General features: G+C 38.5%; 1 protein-coding gene across 7 annotated transcripts in view; it reads left to right on the forward strand.

Moving 5' to 3' along the window:
* Positions 1-24,354, forward strand: part of LOC132913825 (tubulin monoglutamylase TTLL4-like) — a 255,140-nt gene that overhangs the window by 21,751 nt on the left and 209,035 nt on the right. The gene's annotated exons all lie outside the window — the stretch shown is intronic.

Below are 24,354 nucleotides of genomic sequence, written 5' to 3' on the forward strand. Positions count from 1 at the left end.
TTTCTGCCGTCTGTAATGTTCGTATAAATTGGTAGAAAATTACTCGCGTGATGATAAACATTAATTCTATATGCAGTTGCTCTCCGCGTGTATATTCCATGAACACGACGTGTTACGATTGCGTGTGAGGTCGTTGAATCATATTCAAACGCATCGTCTATTTTTAGAATTATTTATCAATTCCGTTTACATATCACTTGGCATAATCTTCAATTCTATTCAATTTTCTCCACGTGAATTCTACATCCTACGATATGTTCTTCTTTTATTGTCACTGGACTGCGGATGCTTACGCAATTTATATGAAATTTAAAGCTGTAAAAATGCATAGAATACTCTTTATAATTTTTAATTGGTAAAACAAATCTCTACTGAAATTTTAATTAGTCGGTTGTACTCGTAAAAGTCCGCGGACTAACTAAATTGTATTACATTTCGACGTATGTCTATTTGATCTTTTTAGAGGGAAATTCTGGTTTGTTAAATATTTCTTCTCTTGCATGCATGAGATCTGGAAACTGCACGTTTTATATCTTTTATACACGCGTATGGTTCGTTTTTACACACTATTTATCGTTCGAAAATATCGTTTGGAAATAGCAAATAAATAATCTGAGTGATACAATCGAATTTCACATTACGATTGATGCTTTCCAAATACTATGAAAGTTAGGAAAAATACGAGATATCATCATGTTTACCATAGTTACTAGACTTTCCCTCAACAGATAGTATCCATTATCTGTAATTTATTAGAATTGTTTCTGAAAAATAAAAAAATGGAAAATGGAAGAGTTCGTGGAACGAAAAAAAAAAAAAAGAAAAAGTAAACTTGTACAAACGAAATACTGTATTCTATTTGGTATCTTATTTAAAAAACTTCATAATCCGATATCTATCCGGAAATATGTACGTTTCATTTACAGCTACGAACGTGACAATTTAATTGGACCCAACACGATTTATACACTTTGCAAATTATAGCCTAGTTTTTCTTAACTTTTCGTAGATCCTTTAAGAAAAGATCACACGTGTCACACTACTACACGCGTCGATTGGAAAACACTAAACACGCGAGATGCGATATAACAGAACACAATTAGGTACAAACTACCGTTAGCAAACAGTTGCCGTTAACAAAACAATTTCATCAGAACGTTCAGGCAAAACCGTATCTCCATTCTATCGGCTGGTTAACCGTTCGATAACGATAAAATAAGGCAATAAAGAGGTCGAAAAATGCTTTCAACAAGCTTTCCACCAGTTTTATTCGCGTAATCCTTTAATTAATGGCAGCGGTTAAGGGCATTAAGACTCCTTCGTAGTATCGGCCTCGATCAGAAGCGTGTCAGGGTTAAATGGAATTTTCGCTTCGCCGCGAGTTCTTTAATTAATTTTCGTGGAAACACCGATTCGCGTTTAAATGAGGATACACGGAGAGGATGGGGGACAGAATCGTAAACAACCGATTTCCGGTGCGAGAAAGAAAACGCGCACCGATCGAAGATGGAATCCTCGTTTCGTATTTTCGAAATCCAGTTCCGTCTCCGAGGAAAAACCTCTCTAAGGGGATTTATAAACTGGCCGCCACCTGACAGGAAGAAAGTGCCCGATTATCGAAGCGGAGGCGATAATTGAATGAAACGAATGCGTATCTTATCGATGTTGCTCGGATAACTCGGCCAATTTTCTACCGAAATTAAAGCCACCACGCAGCTCTGTATACTCTACTTACGATTCTTATCAACGGCCGTGCCGCTGGCTCCATTCTACACGGCACAATCCTGCCATAAGCGTCTGATTCGTACGAGACGTATAAATTGTTAAGATGCTCCGATTCGATCCTTTTCTGCTCGCCATTCCGCTTTCACATTCGCGTACTTGTTACACGTGCGATTTCTACTTCCTTCAGGCGGGAACATAGTTCGTTCTCAGGCCTGTTGAATTTTTCTTTCTCTTTATTTCTTGCTCCTTTTATTTCTATCAAGAGGTAATTCGTTTTGTAATAGTTTGAGACCAATCAGATTTGATTGGCACAAGCAATAATGGAAGAGAAGTAATGGCTGGATTAACCATATTTCGTTTCCATACTAATACCGATTTCTAAGGATGTTCTCACGTTTCGATAAAGTTGATTCTCTTCAAGACCACTTTTTCTATTTGTCTCGTATTCCTATCGATCTGTTATAATGTTTTCTAACAGGAGCTTTTATATTTTCAAGACGATACTCAGGAATTATTATTAGTATTCTACGTAGTTGATTAGAAAATAATATGACATCACGAGGAGGCATCTTTGGTTAGAGGAGGAGACAGAGATGGTAGCACATATAAGGAGACGTCTAACTAAATTATTATAAAGAGCCAAGAAATTTTCTTCCCGATTACGTTTCTGTTATTTCTTCTTTCGTCTAAGGAGTGGCCAACCCCAATTTTTAAAAATAAAACGGTGTACCAAGTTATCGTAAATTCGGATTAATTAGGCCCGCTGAAAATATACATCTTTTGTTTCGGTAATTTATTTCGAATAATAAACTTCGCAGTTGCCGCGTGAATATTGAAGACGAAACGGTGCACATTATTTTCGTGAAAGTTGTAATCATATTTTTCATGCCCATGTTTAAACGAATGGGATTAATTATTGCTAATTACTTACAAAATTCATTTATGGCCAGGTAATTGAGCATAATGAGAGGAAAATATCGTTTGTTGTGATAAAGAACGTAGGCAGAATAAAACTGGAGAGGTGACCGAGATACGAATAAATAATTAGTAATTAAGCATGCGATTAATGCTCAAGAGTGACAAGATCCGTGAATCGCAAAGTAGAATAACGTGTCTTTCGTTGATTTGCTTCTGAAAACTTTATTTCTCGGTAAATTTAGAAATTGCGGAATTTGTAATGGGAAAATTATTTATCCCTACGTGATTTTTCGAGTTTTATATTGGGTTGGCAACTAAGTGATTGGCAATTAGATTGTGTCATTAGATGGTAATGACAAAATTCGCAATCACTTAGTTACCAAGCCAATACATTGTTTCTTAAATCGTTCGCGTTTGTTTTCGTCGATTTCACATTCGTTTGGTCGCATCCGGTCAGAACTTGCACCTGTAGCAGATCTCTTATCCGGTATACGCATTAATTACCTTTTACCTAACTGTGTAGCAAATAATTGATCGATGTCGTGCAAAGTAAAAGAAAGTTTTTTATCTTGGTTGTAGTTTATTAAAACGTCCGCTACTCTTCCGTACGTATTTCTCGAATGTTTCAATTTCGAATGCAGCTCAACCTTGACCTGGATTTTACACTTTTTAACTCATGAAATCTGCTTAATTTGGAAATGGAAGGAAGTTTGTCATGAAAGTAGCTTGTAATTATAACTATCTGCTTATGTAATCTCGCTCGACGAAATAAGTACAAGCAGATTTAATTAAGTATTAAAACTGATTAGCAGCTTGTTAAACATACGCGTACACAGAAGCAGAGTTCGAAACTAGTTTACCACGATTTTTCTAAAAAGTAGTTTGAAAAAACATACAAACATATTTGAAAGATCGATCTATTTGTTGATGGATACGTACGATACTTGGAGAACATTTTTAATAATTTCTTTACTATCGCTTTTCGCTATTTTCCAATTCTCGATTCTCAAGTATCATTTGTTTTCTGTTCCTCAATTTATAGAATTGATCGGTATACCCTTTAAGCGTTCCAATTGCAAATTATCTACACTGTTTTGTTATAATTTATGTAATATAAAATACCAAATGCATTAAAAACTAGTCCAATTAAAAATAGGAGGCATAAAACATTCGGTTCAATTTAGATAGGAGTATATTTAAATGACGAATAATAATTCAGCATAGAGTGGACTTTAAAGTGTCGACGATCCTAATTAAAATATATTACGAATATTAATCAAAATTGCCAGGATTTTGCCCAAGTATAACCTCGTAAATAGCAGAGTATGATGTATAGTCTGTCATCAGAATCTCATGATCGGAGTTTACGTGTGACCGATTACAGAGTCACGTGGTACGTATGATTAATTACTTCGTTTACACCAGGAATAATTATTCTTCGTGCAATCGAGAACTTGCTTTGCGGTATGCGACGCGTTCCGCTTGTTGGCCTCACCGAACACTGTCGCGACACATTCATTATCAGTGTATCAGCGTACTCACCCGTGTCTGGTACCGCGATACTGTAGTCTTCGATGAGTTCTGATCGATAAAGATCGATTTACTCGGCGAAATGTTTCCTCAATAGCGAATTATGGACAAACAAATTTTTCATAGATTTTTCATTTGACATCTGTCGGATTTCGATCGTGTTACTAATTAAAAAGCTCTCCTTATACTCGTTAAGTGAAGAATTAAATTAATATTCGAAGAATTAAAATAGTTATATGTTTCTAGTTTCTATCGGTGAAATGTTTGTCTCTCGATCACACAATTTTTGTAAATCTATCTGCTTGATACCGACAGTGATACGAAACTGGACATGTTAAATATTACATAAATTTGAGAAAAGAATCTGCGGTCTAACGACAATTTGCAATAGAAATACGTAATAATGAGAAGGATTTTTCAAAGTATTCGTAGGTTGAAAAGGATAATACGGTGGAAAGTTGCATAAAAGGACGATTATACGTCAGCTTCTCGGTACAACGACGTTATTAATAGTCTGTCTTTTGTCGTGATAGCGCACGACGTGCTCCACATGGTGGCTTAGACGTGATTTCACGAGCGGCTCGGCACAAAGATACATTCATAATTCTTCGTTCGCCTCGTGTGAAACGTTCGGAAGGAAGAAACTCCGGTCGCTTCGTCTCGCCTCGAAACTCTGACGCATGTGTTATCGGTGCCTTTTAGATAGTCCCTTTCGAGGATCACAAAGCGTCCTTTCATTGCCTAATTAGGATGCTTTCGAAGCACTTATACGTGGCGAATGCCCCTCTTTGACACCGGTTCCCTGTCTATATTACTGTTTTCAGGCTGATTAACGGGTAGGGAAATGTGCGTTTTACGGTCGTTCAACTGCTTCCGTCCGTATTCCCCGTAATCCTGTTACAAAAGGATACGATTAACGAATACGTGTTTCCGCTGAACGCGTGGAAATTCTTCTTTCAAGCCTCTAAAATAATCGTGCGATCGGCTTTTCAAAAATACGGTACAACTGTGATTGTTCGGTATCCCGCTGGGATTAGCCATTCACGTGTTATTTAGCCATTAAGTTAGAGCAATTTACCAAATGTCCACCTGGACAAATTGTAAAATACAAACTAAATAATAAAAAAAAGAACTAAAAGAATAAAATAGCCAATATCGAAGATGGTACCCCGTTGAGGATAGCCATTCACGTGTTATTTAGAAATTAAGTTGTAAAAATTTACCAAATGTCCAGCTGAGCAAATTGTAAAGTACAAATTACATAATAAAAAAAACCAGAGAAATAAGATAATCAAACTTGAAGGTGGTAGCCATCCAGGTGTTATTTAACAATTAAGTTAGAGAAATTTACCAAATGTCCAGTTGGACAAATTAAATAATAAAAAAAGAACTAAAGAAATAAGATAATCAAACTCGAAGATGGTATCCCGCTGGGGTTAGCCATCCACATGTTATTTAGCCATTAAGTTAGAGAAATTTACCAAATGTCCAGCTGGATAATTCTAAAGTACAAAATACATAATAAAAAAAACTAAAGAAATAAAATAATCAAACCTGAAGATGGTATTCCGCTGGGATTAGCCATCCAAGTGTTATTTAGCAATTAAGTTAGAGAAATTTACCAAATATCCAGCTAGACAAATTGTAAAGTACAAAATACATAATAAAAAAAAACTAAAGAAATAAAATAATCAAACCTGAAGATGGTATTCCGCTGGGGTTAGCCATCCACATGTTATTTAGCAATTAAGTTAGAGAAATTTACCAAATATCCAGTTGGACAAATTGTAAAGTACAAAATACATAATAAAAAAAACTAAAGAAATAAAATAATCAAACCTGAAGATGGTATTCCGCTGGGGGTAGCCATCCAGGTGTTATTTAGCAATTAAGTTAGAGAAATTTACCAAATATCCAGCTGGACAAATTGTAAAGCACAAATTACATAATAAAAAAAACTTTGATTATTCGAACTTTCATTACCATTGCGGATATTTACGATAATTCATAGTTTTGCGGATATTTACGGATTTAAAAAACAGGACGTAGGTAGAGATATTTTATGTATACACACATGCTATACATTTTACGTATTTTACATAAATGTATAATCATAAAAGTGAAATGTATAATTTCTCATCGTTATACACGAAATGTGATCTTTTTTTGTGCAATAGAAGATAATTATTGTGAACTGTTTTACTAATATTTTGACGTTTTAGCGAGAAAAAACTTTCGAATAAAAACGCAACGATTTATAACATTTCATATCTTCGATTCCCAATCTTTGTAGATAAATTATCTTCGTCGGAATATTTTATATATCTGTTGGAAGCACATCCCGTTACCACAAAAATGATTAACTGGCATTGCCACGAGTTCTTCCAGTCGAGATACAGGAAAGAAATACCGTTTCGTTTCGCCTAGTAGAGTCACACGAAACATCTTCATCGGTAGATTCGTTGTAACGTCGTGGAGTCTTGTGTATCAAGAACGAGTGGCATTAATCCGATAAAAAATGAAGCCATGAATGTGAATACGTTTTCCGATCCAACGAGCAGTTATTTACAGTGAAATATTCGTTTTCAGTCGTAACTAAACTTGAGGCAAATAAAGTCATCATCGGGACTTCAATTTCGAATTTCCTCGAAGAGAATTCTTATTTTTGTAACAGTTCTTCGCTATATTAGAAATAATATTCCGTAGTGTCGACGTTGAACAATTTTTTCGTGATTTTTTGATTACATTTCGAAGGATTACTTTTTTCTTTGACAATTTTGATCGATTATCGCATCTTGTACAAAGTCATTACGTGTTTTGATACTCGCGAACGGGGTTCAAACGTATTTTATTCTCGCTTCTGTTAATATTTTCTTCTTTGATTCGTAACACGAAGCCTTCAACCCCTGAAAAGAGAGACAGAAAAAAGAAGGGACGGAATTTTCGTTGTATCGGGGTCAAGTTTAGAAAACGCGGAAACGGTTCGTTCATTGAATTTCGTGTCCAGCTCGTGCATTGCACGCTTCCACTGAAAGACTTCCCGAAGGGAGGGTGCTTTTAATTTCTATGGGTTCCGAGCTTTCTAGCTGCCACCCTCGTGGTATGTATAGGGGTGAATTCTTCTGGTACGTTTCAATGGGGCAGAAAGTGTGGGAACGTAGCCACGCAAGAAACGGACCGAGGAACACCCGTATGGGATCCTGTTACGTTTATGGGGGGCTCGTGCTAAGAAGCCGCATGTAGGTCGAACAAGGAAGCCACAATTTCAACGGAACGTATTACCATCAATCGGTGAATCGTGAAACATCAAATATTCATATCATAGAAATTATCAATTTTTATTGAAACTTGCAAATTCCGTTCGTCGTCACATTCAGGACACAAAAGTCCTATTCCTTTTCTATTTCTTTTACTACGATATTGAATTTAAAAATACGTCTCTTGTATGTAATTTGAAAGGCTACAAATAAATTTTTATTACAATGTGTAATAATAACAAAGTACATTAAAATAGAATTTGATATAAGAACTTTCTTTATTTCAAAATCTTTGGTCGATTTTTCCTAGCTTTGGAATTGAAAAAGAACCAAGTTCGTACTATTGTATTGTAAAGAAAGTTATACGAGTATAGTAAACTAGAAGCTTAAAGTAGTAGATTATTAAAGTCTTGAATAGTAGGAGTGTAAATGCTTGCCTTTATAAATTTTAATTATTGGAATTGTATTCTTCCTTCCACAAAAAGGATTATTTTCATCCTTCGTCGTATTATTTTTCCGCCGAAACTATGAATAACGGAAATTTCGTGTAATTGCCTTCGTCTGGTGATTCGGTGGTGCGAAGAAGTCTCTGTCGCATTCCAGGCAGGTAGTGGAATTAAAACCAAAATAGAAATGCAGTGGCAGGAACGGTACACCCGCGGCTCATTCAACAGGTAGCCGTCTATACTCGTCAGGGATCTATTTACAACAACCCCTTGTGAAGTTGTAGATTGGAGGGGCAATTTATTGTCCCTGAAGGGTGGAATGATCGTTAGGGTCCTGGTGGAAAGGGGGATAATATTTTATCGGTACACGTGCATGTGCAAATCTCTGGAATTATCGACTTGTTACTCTTCCGATTTCTGTACACGTATTAGCATGTGTATGCCATATGTTACTCTGTATAAATATATGAAATATCGAAATGTGTTTTGTAAATTTCTTTCGTTTAATTTTTATTGCAATCAGAACTTGGAAATTTTTAATTACCTACAATAAATATATACAGGTTCTAAGAAATAAATTGTAAGAAAAATTAATTCTCCAATCTCTTCGAATTTGGAACAAAATTCGTTTCTCTTCTGGTAATCTTTTAATTATAACATACAATTAGAAATATTTCTAAATTCGAAAATTGTTTCTCTCCGTCTCCCGAAAAATCCCATTTCCCTAATTATGTCATCGCCCTTGTGTACACAGCTCTGCTCGTAAAAACGATTATTTTGCCCGGCCTCAGCGATCTCCTTTTACTTAATCAATGATCTGAATAATGACGCAAGCCTCGATACCTCTCGCGATTTCCTCGAGGTCTGCAGGATTTCGATCGCGATCATTATCGTTCCATTAAACAGCCAGAATCGCTCTCACGCGAGCGTCGCGCACGTAGGGAACTATAATACAGGTGTAAGATGCCGTAATGCATTGCGGAGGAGCCGGGTACGTTGCACGTGGTCGACACGAGACCGGATCGTCAACCCTCGTCGCTCATTAATCTCGAATAAGCCTGAAAGCCATAAGTGGGGTGGAGAGACGTTGGGTCTCATCAACATGACGAAAAATCGACACGGGAGGAACGATCGGGAGAAGGCCAGGGTCCACGTCAGTTCGCGAGAGAGGCAGTTTAACACACCTAGTCGCGAATAAGTGTGCAAGGCGCGCATTTAGCGCCTGGAGGCTCTTTCACGATGCACGCTTATGCGAAGATATCGGCAGCTGGCCTGGAATCGTGAGAGACTCGGGCAGATGGCCTGCCCTGAAACTCCTCCACGGCGCTCGCGTGTACGTGCACACGACCACTAAGGATCCCTACACGCCTTCCTAAGGAAGGAACCACCGAGGATGTTTCCCACGGACTCCTGCAGCCTCTCATCTGCCGTATTACACACGAATGTGCCCTGGATTCCCTCCCTTCTTTCTTCTCTTTTTCTTTCCCTTTCCCCTTCCGACACCAGCTACCTTCGTTCCACCTAAGGATTCTCTGTCGTCGATATGTTAACGCGAGACCTGGGGGAAAGTTGCTACCCCTCGTCACTTAATTCCAATTTCCATCCGCGTGGATTAGTGGATTATTGGATGATTGTGTTGGAATTTATGGCACTTGTTTTAGAATGTTTGACCTCGTTTACAGCGGCGGATGAAAGGAAGATCAGAAAGTATCTTGTTATAATTTTGTTGTATTTTTTAGGAAACGTAGTTCTATTTCAAGAGAATAGACACAATGCGTATATCGAAATCGAAAGACGGTCGTCGCTAACACGGTAGAAGGTAGTCTTCTAGTGTATAGTTATTAATACTCGTGCAAGTTTCTGTGTTAAATTTCCTTCTGATCGCAACTGTGAGTCATTTGTGGTTAATTGGGCGAGTTTTTAGCGAATCGCGAGCTCGATGTCTGGCGAGTTTCGTACGTAAAAGTAGGTTGTCTCGGGTTTAAGATTTTATCAGCTTCGAGCTGTATAGGAAGCTGTTTTGATTTTTCCTGGATCACGTGGATAATTAAGGTTTTGGCGACGTTGCTATACGTGACAATGTAAATTTCATATCTTAATTACAGATGGATGACGAAGTATTTCGCGACTTGTATTCTGTCGTCAGAGAAATTGACATGTTCCTGTGCATCAATTAAGAACGATAGTAGCTTATTAACAATTTGTTGCGTGATTTATTATAGGAACTTGTTTTCCATGTCGCTTAGATACTCACAAAGCAATTAATCCTACAAATTACAAATCAGCTGACTGAACTATTTAAAAATTATAAAATTGCCAACATTAGTCGTGCAACAATTTGTCACTTGTCAATTCATTAATATTAATTTATAATTATAACTGACATTTTAGAGCAATCAACATTACAATAATAATATCCATTATGAACAGTCAATTGACAAATTACCATCATACTTACAGATACGGTTACTATCATACAAGGTTACTTATCGATACTGTAACCTGTGACTTTAAATTGCAAAAATTTCGCTAATAATATTATAAACATAAAAGTCTCGTCAACAAAAAGACAAACACCTCGCAACTTGTTCCTTCTCGTTACGTTATTACCCCATGAAAAACGAAATTACACCTGGCCAAGCAATCGCAATAATTACGATCATTAATTGCGGCAACTACCGAATACCAATTCGATAACCTTAATCGCTGGTCATTGGTAGAACGTTGCTCGCTTGAATCTCTAATCTCGTCCGGTCGTTGTATAACCGCTGAAATAAAATGCGAAATGAAATAAATCCGCGAGGGTTGAACGTACCGAAACGAAATCGTACCTTAGTCGACGATCATCGATCAAAATGATCGTATTGGCAAATCCTAAGTGGTGTGCACGTTGCGCAATTCACCGATAGTATAGCCGCGTTTAGATTAATTCAAGTTACATATTTGAATTCAAGTCGCTCGAGTTCGTGCAACATTCGAAAGAATGTTCAATGGAAAAGTAGCAACTTAACCGTGTAAAAAGTTAATTATAGCGATTATAATCGCATAAGAAAAATGTTACGTGGCGGGCTGAAATTTATAGCGGTGCGTTACGCATAAATTAAAATTTGGAGAATTTTAATCCTGTTATAAATATTACAATTTAAAAAAAAGGATATCTTCCGGTTAGTTTGTTGACTAATCGGAAATTGGGGCGCGAGAAGTTCATCGAAACCTGTTGATCGTCGCAACGGGAGTATGCTGCGGGCGTGTACTCGGCCACGCGTGAACACGTGTCGGTGCACACGCGTGGGCTCGTGCAGCCAGGAATCGCCATTAAGTGGGTGGCTAAGATTGGCTCTCGTTTACTTTCCCACTATCCTTCTTGCTCTCCTTCGTCGACAGACATTTTTTTCTCTCTCGCTCGAGCGTGCTCTCCGGTCGACCTGTCTTTCTCTTTTCCGGTATCAAATGCAAAACACAGCACCAATTTTAACCCGTTAATCGAATCGTTTCTTAACCACATGCTTCTGTAATTGTGGAATTGAAAGTTAATAAAAGCGATTAAATTCAATTAGATCGACTTTGCACTCGGTACGTGCACTTTCCATACAATTTATTTTTAATACAAGCAAAACAACGTGTGAAAAGACGGAGAATTTTTTAATGAAGAAATTATCGTCGCGATATTGAATTTTCGGGAATAATCACGTGGTTGTTGCACTCGCGCGTTGAAACACAGATCCGCCCCGAGCAAATAGACTGCAGCGTCTACGAAACGTTGGCGCGAAGTACAAGCGCAACAGCTACGCGATTATTGATGAAAAACCGATATCACCATCCTGGAAGCCTGAGATCCAAAAAGAAATTACCACGTCCGCGAGATTGCCTGGTTAATATCATAAATAAAATATCGTAAAATTTATAAGTAAATAAATAAATAAAATATAAAGGCTACATTTTAGTATTTCTACTCCGGACTAGTTCTAAAAATTGCTTTTTTAAACATGAATCTGTCCTAAGAATGAAGTAGGTTTAGCCATTAAGTGAGTGGCTAAGATTAGCTCTCGTTTACTTTCCTCTATCCTCCTTTTTCTCCTTCGCCGACAATCTCTCTCTCTGTCTTCCTTATTCCAGTATCTTCCTGTCTTCCTCTTGTTCAAGTGGGCGAGAAGATGCAAGGAGTGGTCGACGATTAAGAGAAACGACACGACAGCGAAAGAGACACGCAAGTGGATAGAAAAGTTGTAGGCTTCGCTCGGACGTGGCGTTTAAATGAATGACGTGCATATTTACTAAGGTTGTACCTAGTCGGTCTTGCGGTATTGGTACACGTTCATGCTTCTTCGTGAACGTCTGGTGTTCGCCTGTTAATTAATATAGAGATCGGTTCGTTTCGATGATGTTTCGATGTTCGTATTTCTTGCGAGTTTGGAAGAATCTTGCAACATCTACTTTTGATAAATTTCTCATGTTCAAGATCGATTACGAATTTTGAGTAAAATTGTTGACACATTGGCTCCGTGCGCTTCTTCTTTGGTATAAAGTAAATTTGAAACAACATTCCTTTATGTAAATATTAATAATTGAACTGCGGATATTTATGCAAATTAATATTTTTATAAACGCTATTAAATAAATGGAACTTCGACAGAAGTTTGTTTGGCGCTTTCCGCATTTCTGCATTTTATGTGCATTCTTCACATTTCCGTATTCGTAAATTTCTCGTGCATAAGGAGATGCCCGCAGTCTAATAATAATTTAGTAATATATATACAAATTTCGTGTAAGCGTAGATTTTTATAATGCATTAACGTAAATCAATTTTTCTGGAGTAGAATATAATTTAAGTAATTTCCATAATTTAAATACGTTTCATGGTAAAACTCATTAAATGTAAATAAGGAGAAATCGATCTGAAAATATGTTACTTCAAAAAATTGGTAGTAAAATATTGCATCGCGATGAAAGATTATTCATTCAGATTATCGCTGGTACATCAAAAAAAAAAAGAAAAGAAATTACGATAGGAAGTGAAACTCTATTTTCTCTTTTATGAGAAATCTCTTTTATGTCATTTCATTTGATTTGCGACATTTTCATATGTAAATTACGGATCGATATATGTATATCTTCAAATTTCTTTTCAATGAAAAGTTATCATTCGTTATTGTAATTTACATTATTTATGGGTCAGTCAATTAAGCTCTACGAAAAAACACAAAATTACATTTTGCTCGAAAGTTTGTAGAATCTACGTCGATTGAGTTTGAGCAAATTATTCTATTACAAAATTACAATAACATATACTTTTTTTTCAGTAGAAAACAATGGTGTCGTTTTGACATGAATATCGTCTGCCATAACGTTTGTAAGTATCAATAAGTAAGAATGTCAAGTCTTTTAACAGACCTTGAGGTATTACTCATACATCAGATCATTTTGTCGTTCCATTGCTGTCTTCCATGAGTTAAGAAATAATATCCAGGGCGAGTAATATTATCGAGCAATACGATCTGTAACCATTCAGCGATGTTAAAAACAGGTTGTATGAAACTATAATGTCGAACGTGTTGATATTTGATTAACTGGTCGCTTTCGACGATGTCGAAGAATATAAAGGAAATGCGAGTGGACCAGTAGTGTCACGTACGTAGATTAAATCGATAATGGTACGTTTAAGTTGCAATAATTTTCTCGACTGTTTTCCGGGAACGCTGTATCAATCCCATCGAATGTTTCCCTTGAATATTAATTAGACATTACACAAGCACGTTCAATTCTCGATATTTTCTTATCTTTTCGATCTAAATGTCAACTGGTATACACGTATAGACGTAAGAAAATTCATTATATTAATTGTCAAATCGAATTTATATTTTACTCTCTTCGTTTCTCTGTATCTCTTCGATCCGTAACACAAATGGAATATTTGTGTAAATTGGACAAAATTCGATACGTGTCGATTTAGATTTATAAGGAATGAATTAATCAAGTAACGATAACGATTAAATTGTATTTCGTATCGGTGGCAAAGAAAAATTGCCCGTTTTAATTGCACGGCGATGAGACGCTTCTGAAAAGGAACTTTCTTTTCGTTGGCTTCGTTATTTCTTAGATCGTAGCCCTTATCTTCGTGTATGTAGTTCGATAAGTGGTTACAGCAATTAATGTGCTTTCCAAAAATAAAACACGGTACGTTCAACCAGGAAATTGCATTCTGTTCCCATTACTACAATTTACTGCTTTACACGAGAGACATCAGTGTATGACGCAAAGTTGTGATATAAGAACGAACACATATTCGACGAACATTGATCACCTAGCTTGTATCACATCGATTTCTTTCCTTATTATTGGATATAATAGCTAACAAGTGGACAGTGGAACGGACGAAGGAATATTCACAAAAAATCTGCAAATTATATCTCGTTTTGTACACGAACAATTTGAAAAATATGATTAATCAACTTATTTAACCGGTAACAATTTCACGATCAAGTTTTATATTGCTTATTATGATCCTTTATGTTGTTACAAAGGAAGGGTAATATTAATTTACAAATTGAGTCTTGTTCTCTGCACGAACAATTTAAAGAATCGGGTATCGTTAATTAACTTATTTAACCGATACGATTTCACAATGCAGCTTCATACTACATTTTGACGTTGTTACGAAGGAAAGTAATATTAATTTACACATCGATAACAAATATGCAACATAACGTTAGTCGAATATTTCGTAGCTTCAATGTATAACTTCCCGGTTTGTTATAAACTTTACCAATACGAACTAACGTTTTAAAGTAATTTCACCTAACGTACGCGATAACTGGGTAAAAGAATTTGAAGCTTCTCCATTGAGGAGTTCATACAATAATAATCGATCAATTTTCTCCGCTACCTATTATTTATCTTTCATTCCCATAACAGGAGCTCTCGTTCCGATTCAATTCGCAAAAGTTCGCGATAATCCAACATCAAGGGAAACTTCGTCCCAGCAAAAGCAGTTCCGCGGTACAAAGATTCCAGGCTAAATGACACGCGCGTATCTTATTTCGTCAATTTCTCCAAGATACGTCCTATTGTCATACCTGACGTCCCGCGATGACCCGTGGTGTACGTTGGCAGCATCGAAGAACCACGTGGTGCGTAAACAAAAAAGCACTTAGCGAAGAGCGAGTACGGTGGCTGTTTTGAAAGGCGAGCCTGCCGTTGGAAAAAGCGCGGCAAAAGGACGCGCGTGCACGTGAGTGCACGTGGCCGTCCTTCGTTCTTCTCGCTGTGTGTAAAAGCGTAAAAGCCGGCGTGGCGGAGTATGGGGTGGCTCGTATAGGAGGAGAAGACGAGGAAGGGGAAGGGCGCGTTTACGGCGCATCCTTCGTCTTTTCTCGAGGCTCTCCCACAAGGTGACGCCGATGCCTCGGGACTGTGGGAATTCGGGACATGTGCGTGCCTACACACGCCATGCTCGTGGTCCGCACACGAGGGGGAAATCTCGTGGTGTTTGGAAAGAGAAGAGTAACCGAGGGGAAAAAAGAAAGGGGGAAGACCGGACCTATGCTGTCCGCGGCACGTCGGCCGCCATAAGGCAAGGAATCCATGGGAATATCGAGCATGTGCATCGGTCCGCTCGTGTGCTGCACGAGTTAGGGGTGGCCGGCCACCCTCCTTTCCCTTTCTTCCTTTTTTTCTTTCTTCTTACGTTCTGCTTCCTTATATGGGATTCCGTGACCTGGTGCATTCAGGGATTTCTTAACCACGTGGCTGCATAGGGAATCAAGGTGGTACACGGGGTGGTTTGACCTCGTGTTCCGCTCCCCTGTAGCTCGTGGTGGCCGCGTGTCGACTCGAGACTCGTTTCACCGATTACACCCGTGGCTTATCGATGCTCTTTATTTCCGACAGCTGCTCGTTTGCGCGCTAGTTGCGAGCGTGCTGATTCTCCTGCATTGTTTGCAGGGTCTTTTTTTGTTTCCTTAACGCGTTCAGTGCCACGTGCGATCTACATGCTACGTACAATCCATATACGTATAATCTGTGGATTATAGCATTTCATTTTTGGAATTATTATATTACAATGGAAGCTACTGATTGTCCAATAGAGTATTTTCCAGTTATTGGCGCTGTTTAAAACCTTTTAGTCGAGGATGTACGTTTTATTAATCTTTTAAAAGTATTTAGAAGCGTCGGTCATCGATGGACACTGTAACGATCAACGTGTCAAATGGAATATTAGGATCGTACAGAGGATTAATTAGAATTTAGAACAAGCGTTGCTACCGCAAAATATATATTTCATTTGAAACAAGTAAAAGTCCGGAACTGGTCGAATCTTAAAATTACTTATCAAGTCTAATTAGATAAAGAATCCCATACGTAGTATTCCTCCTGTTCTTTAGCATAATTATTATTCCGTTACCATACAGACTACCGTCGGCGTTATTTTTAGAGCGTTAAATAGGACGTTGGCATTTGATCTTGAATCTCGGTCTAGCAGTTCGCAAATCTTGTGCATGTTCTGATTATCTTGGCGTGTTCTCACGGGCCATTCGTTCTCGTTACTCGAGATACACGTAACGCTGGCGCGATTCCAAATGCCACATTTTCTCTCACTTGTCGTTTTTCCGTGGCTAAATATAATAGCGCCAGGCACTTCTTATTGCACGAACGCATGGGCGCCTCTGAACGACGCGTAACACTCGAATCAGAAGCAGAGGAATTTTGATCTGCCGCCAGAAAATTGACCTCCATCATCCTACCATTGAAATCGTTTCTACGAAGCGAAATCGCCATCCCTCGTTTATTATTATTTTCCCATGTACTATACAAACGATATATCGTGCGCGTAATGCGAATCGTTAGACGTTTCTCTCTACTTTCCGATATCGTAAAGACTCTTGAAAATGATAGTCAATTTCCTGTACTACCTCGCAAGAACTCCTATCGTTACATTTTATTGAAAATGGATTACATTATATCCAAGTACGCTGATATACCATTTGTGCGTGCGCGTGATTTTACTTTTGCTTTTTCGATGCGTTGGTGCAAAGATCGTGAATCGACCTTGTATACGTACATGGTGAAGTTTCTAAGATTTCTTTGACGCGTTAAAAAGGAATCGATTTCTAGTTTCTTCGTCAGAGAAAATTTAGATAAAATTTCTTTCGACCTGATCTTAATTCTCCTATTCCTTTTCTTGATGCAGTTGTTTCATTTTAGAATAGAAGCATTTTTACGAGGAGATCGTATCCTTGGCCTGTTAGGAGGAAACAGATAGTGTCTCTACTAGCAAAGGTATTTTTTATGACTCTATCCCAATTCTGTCCAGTCGTATTGATTCTTATCTTTTTCGTTGATACGTTTCATTTTAGAATGGAAGCATTCTTAAGAGCTAGTCGTACGCTTGACGCGTTAAAACGAAGCAGACAGTTTCCTTATCAGAGAAGAAATTTTCGTTGCCAATTTTCCTATCCAGTCGTATCTTTTCTCCGCGAATAGAAACAGTTACAAGCATTTCTACCAAGTTTCTTGTATCATTCCACCATATTCGATTCTTAAGGCGTTGATAACTCCCAGACACGAAGCAACGGAAGGTCTATTCCAACCGAAAGAAGCAAACGTCTCTTACGTTACAACTTCATAAACGGTTCAATCTTCTCAACCATAAAACACAATCCCACGCGATGGTTTCTCATCGAATTTCTTCGCCGTGCCTGACAAAAGGAAAATCTCGCCCGACGTTCGTTTCTCGTTGCATCTCCTGCCTGCTAGAACTGGACGATCGCGGCGGCCAACTTTTCATTATCCTCGAATCGATGTTTTGTAAGTGTGTTGCTATTAAACTAGAGCAGCGGATGGAGGATCGGGCCGAGATCGGTCGAGACTAACACTTATCGAGCGTTGCGCTTGTTTCCTTTCACGCGAAGTAATTGGCTGCACGAGGTCCCGATATTACGAGAGATGGCCAAGCTATAGAAGCAGAAGGATGTACGGTCATTAAGCAGGATACACTTTTTACGTTTCACTCGATACTCGTGGCCTTTCGTTACTCATCTGTGTAAGATGGTCGAGGAAGAAGGGGTTATCCGGTGTCCATTCACTATGTTATCTCCGGCTCGACGAACGCGAGAGAACATCCAAGAACGATGGGACTTTTTTCGACGAGAATCGCCTTGCTTTTACCATCGTTGGATACTTCTGCTTCTCGTACACAGCACCTGACTGACTAGTAACATTAGCTCCGACAACTTTTCGGATTAAGTGGTCGCGCCGTTCACTCCTGCCTCCGGCTACCACGACGGAAGTAACCATTGACTTGGAAATCGTTCTTCGACGCAACAAATCACCAGCCTCGTAGCGCGCCGTTTTCTTTCTCGTTAAGGAAGTCTGTGGGAGTACTTACGACGTTCGTGGAAATATACCGATAGCTAGTTTTGTAACAACTGTAAGACTTTTTGTTTTTCCACCTTGTCTTCTTTTTCCTTCCATCGTCGTTCTGTTTATTTTAGATTAACGCTTCGCCGGCTTTGCAGACACGAATTCTTACGTACTTGCTCCGGTGTTTTATTAGGTTGTCCGAAAAGTTTCTTTCGTTTTGCAAGGAAATAATAGACGCCCAATGTTTTTTCTTTATATTAGTTTATCGAATTATGCAGGAACATAGGAACGAAATGGATGATACATAATTCAATAAAATAATGTAAAACAGAAATTGTTGTTCATCTATTATCACCTTATGAAACTTTTCGGACGACCTAATATAAAAATGCCACCTATGTGATTCAATGGACGTACATCGAATGGAAATGTAAATCGGAACGAACTTTCCGACCGAACTTTTGAATCTTTTCAGTCGCTCGAGAAATACGCGGGAATTTTAGGCTGTACGCTTGTCAGAGCGTACGGTTCTCGAATTGTTAATTTAATGTTCCTACTATGTACAACAAAGCGAATTACGTTATATACTTTTTATGTTACGAGTGCGCGAATGCGATAAGTTTGAGACGATTTGTCTTCTCTTCCCTGAAAAGAGATCGTATTCGCTGAAATAGAAAAATGAAGACTAGTTTATACTTTCTGACACTGCTGACGTGGATTTGCATTTTAATTTGGGTTGTGTCTTTCCTAGGATTTAATTATTGGCTGTCGACCGTTTCCTTTATTTTATTCTCCATTTTATAGGACAACTATATAAAACCTACTTAAATAGTATGTCAATCAAATTTCAGATAGAAGGCTATAAAGGCAATTAAACAAGTTTACGAATTTCCTGGAAGATTAGAAAACGTTACCTAAGAATTACTAAGAAAAGTGACCGGGTATTTGCGCAATTTCACTACAACGAAATGCCAGTATTTCGGACGCATTCCAGTTTCATTTATAAAGATTTTGTCGCATCTTTGCAAGTCTTCCGATTCGTTGAAAGGAATGTGGGATCGAAATAGACAAATTGGAGAAATTGCAGACAATAAAACTGCAGGAAGCTTATCCTAACGACGTTGTCAAAGAAAGCAGGTCAGGCTCGAAGGTACTCGTAAACTCGATCAGTTTCTCTTTCGTTGGGCGGTGAATAATCGGGCAGTGGAATGCATCGGAAACGTCGATAAACGATGACATCGAAACATGCAAGAAGTATTTATCGCGTAATTATTCGTTAGCGACGGTAAACGAGGTAGGCATTGCTCCAGGGTTTTTCTTTTCTCGATCGACGCTACCAAAAAGCCGCTCGACGAAGACGTTTTCGAAGCATCTCGGTAATTATCTTGATGCAATAAATCGTCGCCTGTCACACAATTTTACATCGCAGCTACCGTATCTGCATGGGAGGTCCAGCAGATACAATCGTTACGTTTTACATTATCTGAACGTTATCTGATCCCTGGAGCATATTAAACCAGAGGAAACGTGCGAATACATGATCGATTCGTATCATTCAAAAACAAAATGTTCAATTTTAAACCTTCCGGTGCAGGCTGCTTCGTTTTTCAATTTTCTTCGGCTTCGTTCGATAATAAATTTCTGTCGGCTGATATCTGATCGAACGTGTCTCTTAAAGTACGAATATGCTCGATCATGCTCTTTCAGATTCACGTATTTCGTGTTTAATTTCAACTAGTTTTAGTTCTTAAGCTATTTTTTAAATTGTTTCAGGTTATTCCTATGTGATCTTGTATCTTCGTAAGCAACGAGCTATCTAGGTTGAAATATTCCTATTAGCCGCGTAAAGAACATTGTATTTCAGGAATTATTGACCAACTAAGTAGTTCACTTAAGTAGTTCATTTTGTATCTTCGGTGGAAAAACATCAGGAAATTGATTAATAATCGACTAAAAAATATCCGAAGCTGAGAGACTTAAATTACATTACACGCGATTTATTTGCAACGATACTCGCCATTTCTCGCCTCAGTTTCACATCAAACGAGATCAAGGAATAATATAAAGATTCAGAAAGCAGAGAAAATCCCGTCGGACTTAAATGGAAAATTTCTACAAAGTAAATCAGTATGAGAGGGGTAAAAATTCATGTATCAGCGTCTTTGATTAAAATTCACCCCTGTACGACATCTCGCGTGTAAGGTGTAGAGATCGTTTCACGATTTCGACCCACCAGCGATAGTTTCCAGTTCTAGTTATTAATTTCGCCGCGATATAAATCCCGCTTTGATTGATAGTTGCGTGACGTTTTATCCACCACGCTTTCAGTTCTCATTAACTATAAAAAGAACAACTGCGTTACCGGCCTGTCAAAGGTTTCACGTTGTCACGAAGTGTTGCTGTTCCTTCGCTCCCTGTAATTTCACCTATTTCGTATGCATGTTCGAATTTACCAGCTTTTTTCGTTTCTTCGATGGTCCCTTCTGTCGCGATAACTATCGCTGTTTCTTTGACTTCTGAAAACCAGAGATCGTTAGTAGATGATAAACCGCTTGGAGCAATGTGCTTTTTCCTCTACGTGCTCGCTTTATACAGTTTGACGATAAAGTCTTCCTTTTCAGACGGTGACGCGAACCGGCCAGACATTTTATTACCGAAGATACGGTCGTTTGATTAAAATGGCACATAACGAACGGTCCAAATTGTTTCCTGCGTGTCACGCTAGCTGTTCGTTGCTCCATAAATGGTCCCTGTGTAACTTCCAACAAAACGTAGCTAGTTCTGCTATTCGTCAAGTTTTCCAGTTGCCGAGAGATTCAGAAATTGTGGAGTGTGAAATAATAAAATCGATCGATCGCTGCATGTTCGCTTGTGTTTAGGTTGTCCGAAAAGTGTCTTTCTTTTACGGACACGTCTTTTACAACGACGCATCCTTATATAAACATAAAACCTAATCTATCGAACGTTGTGATCTTTATTTTGGTAGAACAAAATGGATCACACGCAATTCGAGAAAATAATATAAAACGAAACATGTTGTGAAAGAAACTTTTCGGACGACCTAATACTTGTTCTAGCCTCGTCTAATATCGATGTAATTAACCGATCTAGAGACTCTGTCTTTTACATTTTTAATTATCGTTATGTAACATATATATATTTTTATATATTTCATCTATATATTTCAATTTTTGTTTAATTTTCATTTAAAATGTTACTTGCAGATATTCTATCTGACCAAGTTATTTCAATTATTCGGGTTGTTGAAAATTTATCTCGTTTCGATGGCTTTAAAAAATTTAATAACGCGAGTCACCGATGACCATAGCGACAGTAAACGCGCTAATGACGGTCGTCGGCCGAGGAAACTGCTCCGTTGGCGGCCAAAGAAAAGGCAACACAAAGAAAAGGGCCACGTTCCGTACACGTTCCGTGCACACGCCTCGACCGAGCACCTAGATTACAATCGCGAGCAGAACGCGCCAAGGGGAACCTAGAAAGTCCGCTGGGGCAGATATTAGGTTGCCGCGCAAGTTTTGTCCCATACACGATACGATACATTTGCAAATTCGATTTACTTGCATTTTATCCAAAAGTTTCATTTCACAAGTATATTTTACATATTTGTGATAGCTTGAAAGTCTTCAACGTATGTATTAGGTTGTCCGAAAAGTTTCTTTCGTTTCATAAGGTGATAATAGATAAACGACAATTCTTCTTTTATATTATTTTATTGAATTAGGTGTGGCCATTTCGTTTTATTTCTATTATTATATTCGTGCATATTTCAATAAACTAATATAAAACAGAAAACATTGGGCGTCTAATATTTCCTTACAAAACGAAAGAAACATTTCGGACAACCTAATACTTACCGATGGCAGCGCAATCATCGCTGTCTGATAACACCATGTGCTGGTCAAAGACTAAGATGGGATCAAAGATTTGCGCTGTCAAAGTATCTACCTATCGAGTACGATATTCGATCAAAGACGAGCGACAATTCTTCTTTTAAATTATTTTATTGAATTAGGTGTGGCCATTTCGTTCTATTTCTATTATTATATTCGTGCATATTTCAATAAACTCATATAAAACAGAAAACATTGCGCGTCTAATATTTCCTTACAAAACGAAAGAAACATTTCGGACAACCTAATACCTACCGATGGCAGCGCAATCATCGCTGTCTGATAACAGCATGTGCTTGTCAAAGGCGAAGATGGGATCAAAGATTTGCGCTGTCAAAGTATCTACCTATCAAGTACGATATTCGATCAAAGACGAGCGACAATTCTTCTTTTATATTATTTTATTGAATTAGGTGTGGCCATTTCGTTCTATTTCTATTATTATATTCGTGCATATTTCAATAAACTCATATAAAACAGAAAACATTGCGCGTCTAATATTTCCTTACAAAACGAAAGAAACATTTCGGACAACCTAATACCTACCGATGGCAGCGCAATCATCGCTGTCTGATAACAGCATGTGCTTGTCAAAGGCGAAGATGGGATCAAAGATTTGCGCTGTCAAAGTATCTACCTATCAAGTACGATATTCGATGGAAGACGAGCGAAAGACAGAATTTGCGCAGCACCCAAGCAGAATCGCCGGCTAAGGAGACATACACATGGAGATACGCATACACATAACCGTAGTAGGTGGTCGATGACGAGGATAGGAAGAGTAATAGAGATGGAAGAAGCTAGGGTGTAAGCGGGTTACGGTGGAGCGTATAATGCTCGAGCCGGCATGTCGTACACGTACACCTACACGACCTTCTTATAAATACGAGACAGTGCGTGGCGCACTTGAGAGAGAAGGTGCGTAAGTCCGCATCTGCCCGAGATTCTCACGCGCGACGCATCTGTCTCGGGTTCCCACGAGAACGGCCCTGGAGAAGCCCGTGGCCGGGAGCTGCAGTCGAGAAAGTTTCGTCCGCCGTGACCGGCCCGTCCACGTGGCCGAGGCGTGCTAAGATTCGCCACTGTCTTTCCTGTCGCTGTCTTCCCTGATCACTCCACGCACGGATTAGGGAACCAAGCGTATGTGGAATATCCTTGAATCGAGAGGATTTCGTTCTACCCCGACCACCGCCGCTCTTTTTTACGCACAAGCTTCTGATGATACGTTCCGGATCGCTCCTCTTCTTGCTTCTCGCGGCTTGATGGCCCTCTCGTTGCCTTCTATCGTTTAGGGTTTGGCAATCTCAGAGAGAAGGTTCAGATAGGGAAGAGTACGCAAGATCGTTTGCCGAGTAATATGTTTTTTTCACAGGCATTCACCGCGTAGTCGAGGAGGAGGGACTCGTTCGGTGACGACATCGATACGAGTATCCACATCGTTCTTTCAGGAATATTTTTTAACAGTTCAACGTGTGTGCTATACGTTTTTTAACACTTTACCGACCGCTAGCGGTTAAACAGCATACGCACGTCCGACCGGCAGCTCAGGCGCAGATTCTCCCTGGCGCCGGCTCTCTTTCGGTTTACACTCTTCAATACCATTTTTTTCTTTTTTTGTTTATCGCGAACGGTAAGTTTTTCAAATTGGTATAAAACTGTGCGAGCTTAGTACTAAATAATAAATTACAAAACAACTGATTAACAGGCTATAGGTCGGTAAAGTGTTAAGTAAACGGGTTATGGACATCGAACGCATTTAACTTGAAAGGAAAAATGGAATTGAACTGGGTAAGACAGAGGCCTCAGCAAAGGGGTGGAAAGTTCAATAGGAGGGTGGTACGAGATCGGAGAAAATAAAGGGAAATAATTACCATTGGATATTTCTTTATTCACACTTAGAACAGGTATTTATAGAAGAAATTAGGATCATTTGCCAGATGACCTAATTTGTAGTATTTTTCTTTTTCTTTCGTTTCTTTCGAGATATTGCAACTGGCGAATAACGTTTCAAGTAACGTTTGGTTAATAAGATCATGTTTATGTATCGTATTTCACGTTTATTTGTAATTGCGTTATCAGGAAAATAGTAAGCTAGTAATTGAACCGTATACAGCGTTCCGAATGAACGTTATGTGGTAGAGATGACGATTCAAGTCTGTACTACTAAATCGAGGTAGAACACTGTACTTATCATTTTTAATTCTCGGT

The sequence above is a fragment of the Bombus pascuorum genome, chromosome 13 (assembly GCF_905332965.1).
Source record: "Bombus pascuorum chromosome 13, iyBomPasc1.1, whole genome shotgun sequence".
NCBI lineage: Eukaryota > Metazoa > Arthropoda > Insecta > Hymenoptera > Apidae > Bombus > Bombus pascuorum.